Raw genomic sequence first — 16,230 nt, 5'->3', positions numbered from 1 at the left:
TCTTTATTTTCTTTTTTGGGTTTTGGTTTTTGATTTTTGGGCCACACTGGGTGATGCTCAGGGGTTACTCCTGGCTATGCACTCAGAAATCGCTCCTTTATTGGGGGACCATATGGGACACCAAGGGATTGAACCTCAGTTAGTTCTAGGCTAACACAGGCAAAGGCAAACACCTTACATCTTGTGTCACTGCTCCAGCCCCAGGAGTTCTTATTTATTTGTTTGTTTGTTTGTGTTCCTATATTGCTCAGAGCTTTCTCCCAAATCTTCATTTAGGGATCACTCCTCGAATTGCTCAGGAAACCATATGGTGAGTCTAGAATTAAACTCGGATTGGTCACAAGCAAGGCAAGATACTATCTCTAAGCCTTATAAGGAAGAATTTGATATGTAATTGTGATTATGTGATTAATAGGAGATGCTGAGTAGATTTCAGAAACATTTAAACTATTTTTCTTCTGTCAAACATATTATTTTTTTCTTAACTGCAACTTGTACATTTCAGGTTGGGAGATATTTCATTTCTATATTAATTCAGAGAAACAGTAAAAGATCATTTGGCTTCTGAAGACGATAGTTAAGCTTCAAATTTGCCTGCCTCCGATCCAATAAAATGTCAGCCCATAAGAAAACATTTACCACATTTCTTCAACTATGTATTATAAGAAGCAGGAGTATAAAGTTCAAAACATAAGAAATAAGCATTATTTTATGAATTATACACAATGCATAAATAAAATTCTTTGCAGATTAGTTTTTCTTTGCTATTGGTATACAGTGACCACAATATCAGAGAATTAATAAACATATTTCTTATCATACAATTCAAGATAGAGGTATCTGATATAGTTCTTATTTGGTTAAAATCAGTGCCAGTCATATTGCATTCTTCCTGGTGTCTAAAGGGGAATATGTTCTCATGTCTCCACTTAGCTTATAAATTCTGCCTGCTTTTCTTAAATTATATATGTGTCTTTCCTCTCTAAGTCAGCAGAAACTAGGAGTGGTTAAATATTTTTAATATGGCTTATCTTTGATATTAATTTTTCCTCCTGTTTTTTCTTTTAAGTGATATTCTTGGGTTTTTATCTTGTATAGTATATTACATAGAAAATATAGTTCCTATTGTTAAGTGTGTTCCTTTTAAAAAATTGATTTAATCCACTCTTAAAGGAAGACTCATGACAGTTGCTTATGGTTCTTTGGAAACTTAATGACCTACAGTTTTAGAAAGTTGAACTGGTAAATATAGTTTCAAGAGTCAAACCTTAGAGGAAAAATCTTAATGGTTTTATATAACAAATAAAAATCACCTAAATATTAGAAATATTTCACAATAGATAAAATAGGAAAAACTGAAGCAATAGACATATTTATGTATTAATATTGAACATTTATATATTTCTTTCTTTTTTTTTTTTTTTTTGGTTTTTGGGCCACACCCTGTGACGCTCAGGGGTTACTCCTGGCTATGCGCTCAGAAGTTGCTCCTGGCTTCTTGGGGGACCATATGGGACGCCGGGGGATCGAACCGCGGTCCATCCTAGGCTAGCGCAGGCAAGGCAGGCACCTTACCTCCAGCGCCACCGCCCGGCCCCTATATATTTCTTTCTAATTTACTGTACAGTTACAAAAAATGTTTGTGGCATATATCATATATAATTTACATCAGATGGATGAAAATTTAGCATAGAGAAGTTAACATCAAAAATAAAGTCTCAGTTATCTTTCTGAATGTTTTTGAAATTATAGAAAAAAGGAGGATACAGAAGACATTAATAAAAATAATAAGGAACTGTCACATCAATGTCATATAACACGATGCAAGACTTTATTCTACAGGCATACAAAAGTATACTTTAGATAATTAAATTATTTCTTTTGCCTATCAGAAAACCACCCAAACTGGAAAAAGATGAGTGGAAAATAATGAAAAGACAGCTGTCTGAAAATGAAAGCAAAAATTGTGAGGCTGGAGCAATAACACAGGGCGTAGAGGTGGTTGCCTTGCATGTGGCTGATCCAAGTTCAATCTCCAGCATCCCATTTGGTTGTCCTAAGCCTGCCAGGAGCGATTTCTGAAAGCTGAGCCAGTAGTAACATCTGAGTCCTGCTGGGTGTGCTCCAAACCCAAAACAAACAAACAAAATTGCTTGCTGACTCAGTAAGAAAGGGGAAAAGCTCCACATTAAAAGTCATGCGATTTAATTAAATAAATGCTAAATATTTTTTACACTTTAATGTAATTTTACTTTTAATGTGATTTTAATATGATTTGTTTTGCATATTTTAAGTACTTTTATAAAATATAATTTTAATTACAATTGTTTTCTTTATATCTATGGAAATTATTTCCAAACCAAATGTAACTTTATTTAAATTATGCATTTTCTATAAGTATAAACACATTTATTAAAAAAATAAAATTGTATTGTTTGTAAAGAAATTGAACTTAAAGGGAAATATTTTACTGAGTAATTTTTGTATTATTTTCAAAATGTGAATTTATTTTATTTATTATAACAGTCTAGTGTTGAACTTTTTTCTTAAAATGGGATAGTTACTTTTCCAGTAAAATTTGTGTAATTTTACTGAGGCAATAGTGTCACTAAGTCTGTTATTTGTGATTTGCACAACCACTTTCCCCTCTCTCTTGTCTTTGTATATACTCAGTGACATCTTTGAATGCAGAAAAATATATAGCCTTGAAGTAAAGTATTTATACGAAAGAAAGATAAAACTTAGTATTTTAGTTATACTGTTTAGTTGCACTAGATCTGCTAGTTAAATGTCCATTAAATTTCTGGACAGAAAAACTTGACAATTTTGGGGTTCAGAAATTCAAAGTTGCTGTCAGGGTAGCAATGATAATAATCAGATATGTGAAGGACTTAAATGTTTAAAATATAGCCCTTTAACTTTTTTATTCTATACAAATGTTTTTTTCCTTTCAAAGGAACAGTGAATGTGTAGATTTAAAGTAAAATAACAAAAACAACTTTGAAATAGATTTGTTTGATATCTTTATATTACCATCTTACTACTACTGCCATCACTATTTTATGCACAAAATAAAAACATTTAAAAACATTTGGTCAGTGAAAGGCTATGGAATTATTCATAGTCTCTAAATACTATCAACTACTGAAGCTATTGGTAGCTGTCATAAAGTCTTCGTGGCCTAGGACTGCAGAGGTCTCTTAGATACTGCATTTGCTGCATTTTGTATTTACTGCATCTCTTGAGAGCATCATTTTCTCGTATCCTTTATTTAATCTTGCTGTGTCTCATTCATCATAGTCCCGAAGCATATGATTTCATTGCTAATATTGCCAGCAGGAGGTCACTTTGAGTGATGGACCTGGAAATTAAATATAAAGTGATTAAGGACTACAAAAATGAGAAATCACTGATGGTCATTGCTCACTAGTCAGGCATGCTCCATTCCAACATAACTGACATTGAAGAACAAGAATAAGGTTATTGAAGGGCACAGTTAACTGAAAGAAAACATTTAAGGAAACCAATAGGGAGAAACTTCTAATGACCTGGCTTAAAGACAGAAACATATTCCTCTCAGAATCTTGTATTATTTATTTTTGCCATTTCAGAAATATTACCAAGTACTTATGACAAATAATTTCTTTAAAATTGTAGTCATCAATACACACTTTTTCATAACCTATATTTTAATTAATATATATTATTATTTTACAATATATACAGTATATATATATAGTACAATATATAGTAGTTTAGTTCATACAAACAAGATATAATATTTTTAGAAAGTTTAAAAGTTTAGAAAGTTCAAAAGGAGGCTCATATTCATTACAAATTTAGATGAATTTTAATTTTTTATTATTTTTAAAATTTAAACAGTAATTTACAATTCTATTATTTGTAGGTTTTTTTTTAAATATAATAATATAGTATCACACTTTTACCAATCCTTATTCTCTTTCCCACCATAGTCCTAGTTTCCTCTTCCTATCTTACCCCATTTCCTTCTACCACCTAACCCTGGCCACCTAAGTTTCTCTATTTAAACCAGTTTTCAGATTCTGCTGCCTTTGATTTGTTCTTAATATATCTCTTTTTCCCACATGACACAACCTTCTGTATCTATTTTTCTCCTGGATAACTTTACTAAGTAGGGACAATTTCAATTCTAGTCAAATGGCAACAAGCTGCCTGATTTGTCTTTACTATTTCTTAGAAGTTTATCTTATAATGTAAAAATATAATTACAGATCAGGTAGTATTTTCAAGGTAATGTAGCCAGTCAGAAGTAGAAAGCTTTTTTTTTTTTTATATCCTTGGATGAATGTGGGTTGATATTCCTCTGTAAACTAATCCAAATCTATGTCATCTCACCATTATGATTCTCCCAGAGTGGCTAATTGTACAGAGAACAAGACAAGCACATTTCCTTTTAAGCTTTTAAAAACTAAGTGCCAAGCAAGAGAGCTCATATTGTTTATCCTTTGATTGAACATTTTGCTTCTAATATATCAAGTTATGCATTTGTGTGAGTCCATCATGGCATTTATTAATTATCCAAGCTGAATTCTCATTTTCAGTAAATGGCACCTTACACAGTGGGGCCATGTCAAACAGGAGTTTTGACTGAGGAACAAATGTCAGAGTGGTGAGAAGCCTGCTGAGTGTTTAATAACTACAAATGAAGTACACTGTTAGTGTTGTGAAGCATCGTTCCATCACCCAGTAGGTTTCCTTTGTAAGTAAAGATAAAATGACTTGGACAATCTGTACTAAATCCATCAAGTTTAACTATGAAAGTGCCAGAATCAAAATTCCTTCTAATAAAATTTTATAATAAAGAGGAATGAAGAATAAAAGCCATCACATTCTAGTTAAAACATTACATTTATTCAATGTCTATATAATATGACTTTAGGAATCAATAATATATATATAATATTTATAAGGAATTTCTGAGTTCTACACAGTATAAATGCTTGTGATGAGTCAAAGAGGTGCACATATATACTATGCTTATTACAACACTAAGAAAGACAGTGTTCAAAAGCACAACTAATCACTCAACAATAAGTTCAGTGGAATTAACATGTTTATTGTCGGACATCAAATATAGTGAAAAAAATCAAAAGAGAATATTGTGCATTTTACAAGAATTTAAATTATAATAAAAAAGTATACTTTATAAAAATATAAATGATCACCATAATTAGCAGTAATTTTTAAATGCAAGTTGTGATTTTGACATTATCCTGAGTATTGTTTATTCATGGATTCACATTTTATTTCTAATACATCTAGATATGCATTTGTGTGTCTATCATGACATGTATTAATTATCCAAGCTGAATCCTCTCTCAGGCCATGTCAAATAGGATCTTTGACAGGAGAACAAATACCAGAGTGGTCCAAAGGGTGTGTTTGTAAGAATAGAGGCTAAATAAAAAAGTGCTTGGTTAAACATGAAAATAGCATGAAATTATTTAATGTTTATTATGATCTATTGATTAAATTAACACCATATTATTTAATCATTTAATTCTCTCAATGATTCTATGAGAAATTGAAAGTCTGTTAAATTGATATTCTGTATTTTAAAGGAACTCCAAGCAGAACAAGAGATACCAAATCCATAACTTGTCATAAAAGCACTGTGTCTCAGTTATATAGTCCTCAAAAAGAAATATGGGTCAGCATGAGCTTAGCTGATATGCTTATTAGATAATATTAATCTGATCCTAGTCTTTTTTTGTTTTGTTTTGTTTTTTGTTTTTGGGCCACACCCGGCGGTGCTCAGGGGTTACTCCTGGCTGTCTGCTCAGAAATAGCTCCTGGCAGGCACGGGGGACCATATTGGACACCGGGATTTGAACCAACCACCTTTGGTCCTGGATTGGCTGCTTGCAAGGCAAACGCCGCTGTGCTATCTTTCCGGGCCCCTTGATACTAGTCTTATGACAAAAAATTTCAGGGCATATGCCAGGGTCCGAACTGTATGTGCTGTATAAGTTACTGATAAAACTTAGAAATTACTTTCATACATTCACAATGGCATACTCTTAATGTTCAGTTAAAGGAAAGCAGGAAATGGTAGTAATCTATGAGAGAAAAGAAGTGGTTGAAAGAAAGAGAGCACAATCAAATATCTTTCTTGGTATGAGAACATCAGGAATGATTGCTTTAGGACTATCATTTGTTTAGCTGCACTGATTCAATTCTCATCATGAATTTCTCTCATTCCTCCATTTGATTTCCCTATTGTCAAATCATCTTAGAACTCTTGGTCAAGAACCTTTTAGTAATCTATTGATCACAGCTATTAATATATATCACAGACACAAAAGCTATTAGGATATTGAGGGTTGCTTTGATCTAGGTTTAAATTTCAATACTTTCCCATGTATGCTGTGAGTTTTGAAGAATTCACACCTAACATCTCTGAACAAACTTTAACATTTGTATGTTTAAATGAGACATTAAATACACAAAATAAAGTGCTGCTATTTGCCCCAATGAAAAGTAGGGCATTTACTAATCTTTGAGAAAACTTGGACACACACACACACACACACACACACACACACACACACAGAGAAACACACAGATACTTTTACTATCAAAAATTTTCTCTTAATACTGTTATTCAAAATTTAGGTGATAGTGAGAGAGTCATATTGTCTGAGATCATATTCCATTTGTTTTGTTTTGTTTTATTTTGGGGTCATACCTGTTGATGCTCGTGTTACTCCTGGCTTTCACTCAGGAATTACTCCTGGCAGTGTACAAGGGACCATGTGCGATGCTTGGATTGAGTTTGGGTCAGCTGAGTGCAAGGCAAAAACCTTACTAGATATATTATCTCTCCTGAATATTTTATTAGTTCATTTTTAAAAATTCTGAAAGTTTGCTGTTTTTCAAAATAAATGACAGCAACAGTGAAACTGTTTATTTGCCTTAAGTAGTGAATACAGTGAATAGGAGTACCTGAAAAATAGAGTACCTAATGAAAGGCATCCAAAAAAGGTACAGTGCAGATTAGAAAGATCTAGTTTTCTTTTGATATAATAATTTTTCCTTTTTTGTATTATTTAATTTTTTTTCACTTATTCACTTTTTATGAATACTTTTACTTTGTTTCTACATTTTAAAGTGCATTACATAGGATATGGGATGCATGCTGGGAACAGGGGTAGAGGGAAGACAACATTGGTGGTAGGAATACCCCTGACTCAGTATCACTATGTACTTATAATATTACTGTGAAAGATAGGTAATCCACTTTGATTAAAATAAAAAAAGTCCACTACATATTTTATACATTAGCACCTTTTCAATTAAATAGTAGGAAAATATTTTCTTTCAGTCTTTGGGGTGAATTTTTTTGTTTGTTTGTTTGAGTTAGACCCAGTGGCGCTCAGGGTTTGCTCCTGGCTTTGTGCTTAGAAATCATTCCTTGCAGGCATGGGGACCATATGGGATGCCGGGATTTGAATCACCATTTGTCCTGGTTTGGCTGCATTAAAGATAAGCACCATACCGCTGTGCTCTCTCTGGCCCATATGGGGTGAATTTTTAATTCAGTTGTAGCTCCATTGGAACAAAAATCTTTATTACAGTCAAATTTTTGGTTGCTATGATTTCATAATACAATTTAAGATTGAGGAAAGTGAATCTTCCTATTTTTTTCTTTCATGAGACTACTGTGAACTAGAGTTTTATAATTCTATATACATTTCAACTATATTTTGTATGTGTTTTCTAAAAAATTTATGATCAGGGTAGTAGTCATTGTACGGTAGGAAAAGAAATGAAGGAAGAAATCAAGGATGCGGGTCTGACAGACACATGTAGAGACATCTTTTTTCCAAAGTTGCTGACATATTGTTATCCAGAGTACATAGAGAAATAGTCACTAACATAAACCACATTCTGAATTAGTGAAAATAATTCCATGAAAAATTGCACCCCAAAAACACCATTACCATGTCTGCATTTGTCCAGCACAAAATATAGTCTCAAAAGATGTAAATCAAGCTGTGAAAAAGCATGGATACATTGACCTTACAGTTGAAATTGGTTATTAGGAGAAAAAGCAGGCAAGTCCCTGACATCCTACAGCCTCACCAGCTGCACCCATTACCCCCAATTGTTATTTTTTTAATGGTTCAACTTCACCACATAACAATTGATCTCTGCAGAGCATCCAAAATGATCAAAACTCCAGTTATACTGGTATTTGGGCTGACATCACCAGGATGTCATTGGAGTGAATGCCAACACCTTTCCTCTAGCCTTCCTGTAACTCCAGAAGGCCTGGAAGCTGAAAACATGCCCAGCTTTTCAATATTGCCATCCTTGTGGAAATATAACAATTAAAATGTCAACATGGATTCATATCACCATGTTCAGAAATAAAACACAATAAAAAGATCAACTAGTAACAAGTAGCTTAGTAAAACTTCTGGCATTGACTTAATGACCTCATTGTTAGATTTAATAATTATTACTTATATTCTTTTTGATATATTTTAGAAAATAATTTTATTACCACTTAAAAATAAATAAGTAATATAAAATGTATTACTTAGTGTCTTCCAAGAGGACAGTTTTTGGAATGGGTGAGAATTTGGAAACAATTGGGAGGGAATTGTACATCAGAATTTTTGTGGAGCAAGGAGTGACAGAAACAATGTAAATCAAAGACTTTAAATAAAGTAATTAATAGTTTAAAAAAGAAAATATATTGCTGCTAGAAAGTACAGAATTTAAAGTGGTTGTTTTGCATGTAAATGACCCAGGTTCTTTTTCTTTATCATGCAGAAGAAGATTCCATAAGCAGAAAAGCAGTCGTAAACTTTGAACATTGTTTGGTGTGTCCTAAAATGAAACACAAAAATATCAAAAAAAATTAAAAAACTCATGAAAATGACAAATATTGTTTGATTCTTCTTATATGAATTGGCTAGTCAAAATCATAAAAATAGATATTAGAATGATAGCTCTTATATATTGGAGAAAGAGAGACTAGTTGTAGTTTAATGAGTATGGAAGTTTTTCCTTTGCAAGATGTAAGGAAATTTTGGAATAGATGGTGGTATTATTATACAATAACATATGTACATAATGCCCCTGAAATGAATACTTAAAGTGATTCAGAGTTTACATTTTATGTTTCATGTATTATTCAGTAGATTAAAAAAAATCAAGGTTGGCCGGCGTGGTGGAGCTAGAGGTAAGGTGCCTGCCTTGCCTGCACTAGCCTAGGACGGATGGACGTTCGTTCCCCCAGTGTCCCATATGGTCCCCCAAGCCAGGTGCGATTTCTGAACTCATAGCCAGGAGTAACCCCTGAGCGTCACCGGGTATGGCCCAAAAACCAAAAAAAAAAAAAAAAAAAAGTCAAGGTTGGGGCTGGAGTAGTAGCACAGTAGGGCATTTGCCTTGCATGTGGTTAACCCAATGTGGAAGCGGGTTCAAACCTCAACATCCCATATGGTCCCCAGAAAAGAAGCAATTTCTGAGTGCAGAGCCAAGAGTAATCTCTGAGTCCTGCCAGGTATGGCCCCAATTAAAAAAGATTGGTGCCCCAAACTATCAAGTACTTAAGAATCAACCTATCAAGATATTTGAGAGACCTATACCATGGAAACTTCAAGACACTGAGAAATTGAAAACGTAAGGAAATTGAAGAACATTTCATCTTCATGAATTGGAAGCATCAGATCATAAAAATGACTATCTACATAAAAAACTATATAGATTCAATGAAATCTCTATTCAAATTCAGACATCTTTCTTCAAGGATTTAGAACAATCAATTATAAAGTTTGTGTGAAATCATAAAAGACCTAGTATAGCCAAATCCATATTGGAAAAGAAAACCTGGGAGACATCTCATTACCTAATGTGGAGTTCTACTACTAAACCATAGTGACCAAAATAGCATGGTATTGGAGTAAAGATAAACTTTCAGACTAATGGAACAGATAGAATATAGAGTGATAAGCCTCCAACTATATAGTAAATTAATCTTTGACATAAAAGCCAAGAACTTGAAATGAAATAAAGACAGTCTCTTCAAAAAACGGTGTTGGAACAATTGGATATCAATGAATAAGAAATTAAAGATTGACCCATATCTCACACTTTACACAAAAATCAACCCAAAGTAGATCAAAAACCTTAAGATTAGACTGGAGTCCATAAAATTCATTGATAAAAACATAAGCAGAACACTCAAAGACTTAGGCCTTAAAGAAGTCTTTGATGATAGGATTCCAATGGCAAAGGCTATATAGCATCAAACCTGAATAAATGAGACTATATCAAACTAAAACGTTTATAGCAAAAGAAATGCAAGATAAAATTAGAAGATAGCTAACTAAATGGGAGAAAATTTTTGCACTCAAAACATCAGATAAAAGTTTGATATCTATGATATACAAAGTATTCACATAGATTAACTCCACTAAACCTAAAAATTCCATCAAAAATGGTATAGAAAATGAATAGACACTTCTTTTGAAGAAGACCAACAAATGGTCAATGGACACATAAAAATATGTTCATCATCACTTGTCATTAGAGAAATTCAAATCAAGACAACAATGAGATAACATTTTACACTAGTGAAGATGGCACATGTCAAAAATAATGGGAACAATCTCTGTTGGTGGAGATGTGGTGAGAAAAGAACTCTGATCCACTGTTGATGGTAATGTTGCCTGATTCAAATCCTATGAAAAAAGTACAGAAGGTTTTCTTTAAACTCAAAATTGAGCTGCCATATGACCCAGCAATTCTCTTTAGAATATCTATCCTCATGACAGAAACACATTCATCCAAAAGGATGTATGCACACCGCTATACATTGCAGCACTCAGTACAATAGCCAAGTCTTGGAATCAACTTAGATTTCCAACAATAGATGAGTGTATCATGACGATGTGGTACACACACACACACACACACACACACACACACATAATGAAATACTACATAGCTGTACATGGATGGATGGAACTAGAAGATATGTTAAATGAAGTAAGCTAGGAGAGGGATAAATACAGAATTTAATCATTTAAAAGTGGTATTTAGAATAATTGCATGAAGAGATGCAATGGTCTTAATGGAGTTGTCTCAAACACCCTTGGTCCCAGAGTATAGTGAGTATAGAGAGGAGAAGGAAAGAAACTAAGTGGAATAGGAAAAACACAATATGAAAGGATGGGTACCATGGGCTAATTGGTCTCAGCTGAATTGTTAGTTAAAAAGGACAGAACTAAATATCCTACTAAAAAGCAACCATAATGGAATCAAGATGCCCAAATTAAAAATCTAAACTTAAAATGGGCCTGTTATGCAGGCAGGCTGGAGGTCGGGGGAATGGTAGGGAATGCACTTGGAAAACACTGGTATAGGGAGGTGGACATTGGTGGTGGAACTGGCCCTGATTCATTGTATGTCTGAAACTCAATTGTGAAAGACATTGTAATTCACAATAGTTTCAATAAAATAAAATAAAAAAGAATAACTCTAGCAGACGCTTTCAAAATATATTACCATAGCATTATCACTACAAGTATGTACATGTACACATCAAGTATGTATATGTACATACACATGAACACAGATACATGTTTATTAATGATAACCACATTCTGCTTCTACTTAAGTATGAATACTTCCATTTTCAAATAATAGTTGAAAATATTTAAAGTTATATTGATTTAAAAAATATAATCCTTGGGTCAGAGAGATAGCACAGCAGTAGGACATTTGCCTTGCACGTAGCAGATTCAGGACAAATGGTGGTTTGAATCCGGCATCCCATATGGTCTCTTGAGCCTGCCAGGCACGATTTCTGAGTGCAGGGCTAGGAGTAATACCTGAGTGCTGCCAGGTGTGACCCAAAAACAAAAACAAAAAAAATCTCAATAATCTTTATAGAATCTACATAGTTTTATTACCCTTTTAATTTAACATTGCTTTTAAATTTCTTGTTGAACTTAATGATGCGTTGGAAGTTATTACAAGTAAGGCAATATGCAACTAAGATATAGTTTTATATATAACTATTAGTATTAGTTATAATATATCTCAATTTCATTTAGATGACAACTTTTACCCTGTTTATGAAAAGGTACTAAAATCATATGCATTTTATTTACAAGGCATATACAAAATTATTTCATTTTTCAAATTTATAATTTATAAATAAAAATTTCTTTCTTATAACTTCATCAGTATTATAAATTAAAAGTAAAATGAACATTTTACCTTGTATTTATTTAGTAATTCAAAATTTACTTGACTATCTGATTTAAGAATATTATCGTTTTATGTAGCTATGATGTAAAATAAGAGCTTGGAAATAATCAGAAAAATAAAAAAAAAACAATCCAATAAAAGGTAGAGTAATAGCACATCAATATATTGGTGTATATATAATAAAGATGAGAAAAGAAATTACACTCTTAGATGCAACTGATGTTTTTTTAACAATGTTTACATATTTATTCTTGACAAAATTTTATTATTTTATCTGTGATTTTATCAGTATTTTATATGTTTAAAAAATGAGACAAGAGTTAAATATCCCTAAATAGAAAATCTGGGCTACTAATTCAAGTAATTTCTTTTGGACATATCAAACTGAAGTATTGTAGAGAAAATAATGGGCATGAGAAAATTTCATTATAGGCTGAAACTCATTGTATGGCCAGGAGAGCAAAATATAGTCTAATATTTAATTAATTTCTGCTAATATTTTTTCTCTTTTAGACTGCATTGTATTAAAGTGTATAGAAATAGCAAAGTTTTGGAGAAACCTTGAAACTAAATATATATCTTGTTTTATTATTTTGCTATTAAAATTAAATTAAATGACATGCCACAAAAACAATAAATTAACAGAAAAATGTAAATAAACACCATGATGACCTCATAGATTCTTTTTGAAAGTTGTAAAGTTTGGTAGATTTCAAGGTATTTAATATTGATACAATTTGTATATAAGTATTAATTTTATACAAGAAACAATTAAGTTTTAAGAGCATGTTGACCAAATAAATATATATTGATATTTTGCCTTTGAGAAACTGCCTCTGTTGCTGTATATATGTATCATGAGCATAAATAAATATTCTTCTACCCATATTTAGATAATTTAACAATTTAACAATTCTATTATACTTTACCTTATTTTCATAGGAAAGCAAGAAAATAAATAAAATACTTATATAAAATACTTATACACCTTATATATCTTATTTTCATAGGAAAGCAAGAAAATAAATACAATACTTATATAAAATACTTATATACAGTGATTCTTTAGTATTTTTTCATTGGCCATTTAACCAAGTTTATAGATTTATTATTGTGATAGTTCTGACTATGACTTATTAATTTGATACCACTATTATGTCATTATTTTGTATTGATGATAATAGAAATATTATTTATTTTTATTATATACCTATAAATATATTAATGTTCTTAACCACAAATTACCTAATGAGTAATATTTAATAACTATAGATTGCATACATGTAAAAATTGTGCATTAGCATCATATATAATTCATTGCCCAACTGAGCATTTATCCACTTAAAATTCACTTAGGAATAATAAAGATTTATTTTTAGTAGATCACTAAACTGTCTTATAATGAGAACAGACTGTATTTTTTCCTTCATATAAATCTTTCTGCTAGAAAGTCTGAAATCATGATGGTCTAAAAAGGCTTTACCATCAGTTATAGTTATATATATTGCCTACCCCAAAATTCAGTGGCTTGAAACAATAACTGTTCCTTCATGGTTATATAGGTTTTTGATGTGGTTACCCTTCAAACTGGACAGCTATTTTGTGCTGGGCATCCTACGAACTGAACTCATGCAGCCTTTAGACACTAGTTGTATTGATTGTATCAATGTGAGTTGTTTGGTCTCGACATGCCACATGTGTGAGTTCTTAACTCTAATTGCTGGCAAGGTCATGACAATTGATCTTCTTTCTCCACATAATCTCTCTTCATTACATTGATTCTGAAACATTCTGTCCTGAGATTCTTGCAAGAGTTCAGAAAGAGCAGGAGTAGAAACTTCAAGGACCTTTAAATCCTTGAATTTGAAGTCATACAAAATCTCTACAGACACAGTTCATTGGTAATAATAGTTCATTAAGGATATTTCATACTGAAGTTCAGCTAATGGACTTATTATTGGAGAGAAGTATACATTTTAATTCACAATTAAAATATAACTCACACTCCCAATTTATTGAAAATATTCACTCTGAAATGTAATTTTAAACGGATTTATGTTTATACTGGCATAAGATTTCAAGAATTAGAGAGAAAACTCAAGCATAGATAATTCTAAAGTTAAAATCTTGGTTTCATATTTAATTATTCCATATTATTAATATCAAAACATGTAATGTGTTTAAGTCTTTTAAATTAACAAGAATAAAACAGAATGAGTGGCAACAGAATTCCTAAATGTATAAAACTAGTCAAATTATGTTGATAATCCATAAGGGAAAACTCTACTGTTATGAAATGCTATCAAGTTAAATATTTTATTACTATTATGCTTTTGCTCGGGTCATTCTCACAAAAGCCTATCAATGGTTTTGCGTCAAAATTCTTGTAGGAAATTTGACCCTTCATTGTAGAGTAGGACATTTACTCTAAAATGTACTATAGTTATTTTTTATAATTACCATCTGCATTTTAGTCTGTCATTTACTATGAATAATAAATTTTCATCTGGAATGTTCATTTTGTGTATTTCTCTGAATTTGGTAGACCTTCCTGCTCTGCAATTAATCAAGGTTTTTAAAATTATTTTGTCCTTGTAAATATTTTAACGTACTATTGTCATTCTAATTTGTTAATTATAAACTAGAGCCAGGGCATTCTGTGATAATTCCCAATAGGTTAATAATGATTTTGTTATGTTTTGTCAGTCAGTGAAGATGGTTTTAAACTGAGAATTTTCATATAGCCTCATGATATTCTATTACCTACAATATGATCTTTTTATATGGTCTATGTTAATGTATGTTAATATACTAATATAATAGTGTTCTACATATTATATACTTTTGATCATGGAAAACTAACTTAAAAATAAGTGAAATTAAAAGCCAGAAAACACTTTCATAAGCCATTACTTACCATTAGGTTATATAACCCTATAAATTTGAATTCTAATTTTGTGGGTTTTTTTTTCTAACTCTATTCCTAGTCCTAATCTTAATCCTATCTCTAAACCATTGTAACCTAGGGATTGGATTGTAGGTGGTCTAGAAGCAGGAGTCAAAGAATTTACTCAAAATGATGGAAGATATCTGGGACTACTGATTTATGGGTAAAAATGGAGCAGCAACTAAACCAACTCAATAAACAAAACCAATGCACAGAAGTCTCACCAAGCAACAAACAACTCAGTAAATCCTCAATGATTTTCACAACTCCCATTGTGAGATGTAACAGTTTATTTTTTATTTTTTATTTTTATTTTTTTTTAACCACTCAGACTGCATCCTCTCCCTCCCTCTACCTCGTACAAAGGAAGGGAGGAACGATCACGCTCAGGAGAGGATGGTCTAGGTCTAACTCCTCCTCGTGGCTTCGGTTGCTCTACAAGATCAGAGAACTTCTCTGGTCACATACTATAGAAATGATCCCTGAAAGTATAGTCTTGGAGATATACAGTTTTTAAAGTTGTTACTTTACTGAGATATTTTTTGATAAAATTCCTTTAGTCATTTTGCTATATTTATATTGCTATAATGAGCAATATAAAATTATTTTGTGTCTGCTAAGGAGGTAGGCTTGGGAGTAGGTAAAAAACTGATGCTAGAGAAGAAAGGAAGTTTATACTGGTGATGGGACAGGTGTTGAAATATTGAATACTTGAACCAATTGGATTATGAACAACTTTGTAAACCTTGGAATTTAAATAAAGTTAAAAAAAATTTAGACGTGCATTTGTGAGAGCACACTGTAGTTAGTAATCAGGTATCCTGGATTTTGAATTCACACAACCCATAGGAGCCATGCAGCACAATGCAACATGATGCTGTGACTGGTCAGCTCTTTAGTCCACAATGAAGTTGACTCTTCACTGTCCTTTATAGACAATTTTTCTCTCCAAATTGTGTATCAGGGCATTGAGCATGAGATTAGTATGGCTCTAAATTTCTTAGCCTCCT

At 32.0% G+C, this 16,230-nt stretch overlaps 1 pseudogene; it reads right to left on the bottom strand.

Moving 5' to 3' along the window:
* Positions 1-15,542: 15,542 nt before the first annotated feature.
* LOC126032861 (uncharacterized) lies at positions 15,543-15,718 on the bottom strand (annotated as a pseudogene).
* Between the last annotated feature and the right edge of the window lie 512 nt (positions 15,719-16,230).

Source organism: Suncus etruscus, chromosome 16 (genome assembly GCF_024139225.1).
Source record: "Suncus etruscus isolate mSunEtr1 chromosome 16, mSunEtr1.pri.cur, whole genome shotgun sequence".
NCBI lineage: Eukaryota > Metazoa > Chordata > Mammalia > Eulipotyphla > Soricidae > Suncus > Suncus etruscus.
The sequence above is the reverse complement of the archived record's forward strand: the minus strand, read 5'-3'. Positions and strand labels throughout refer to the sequence as shown.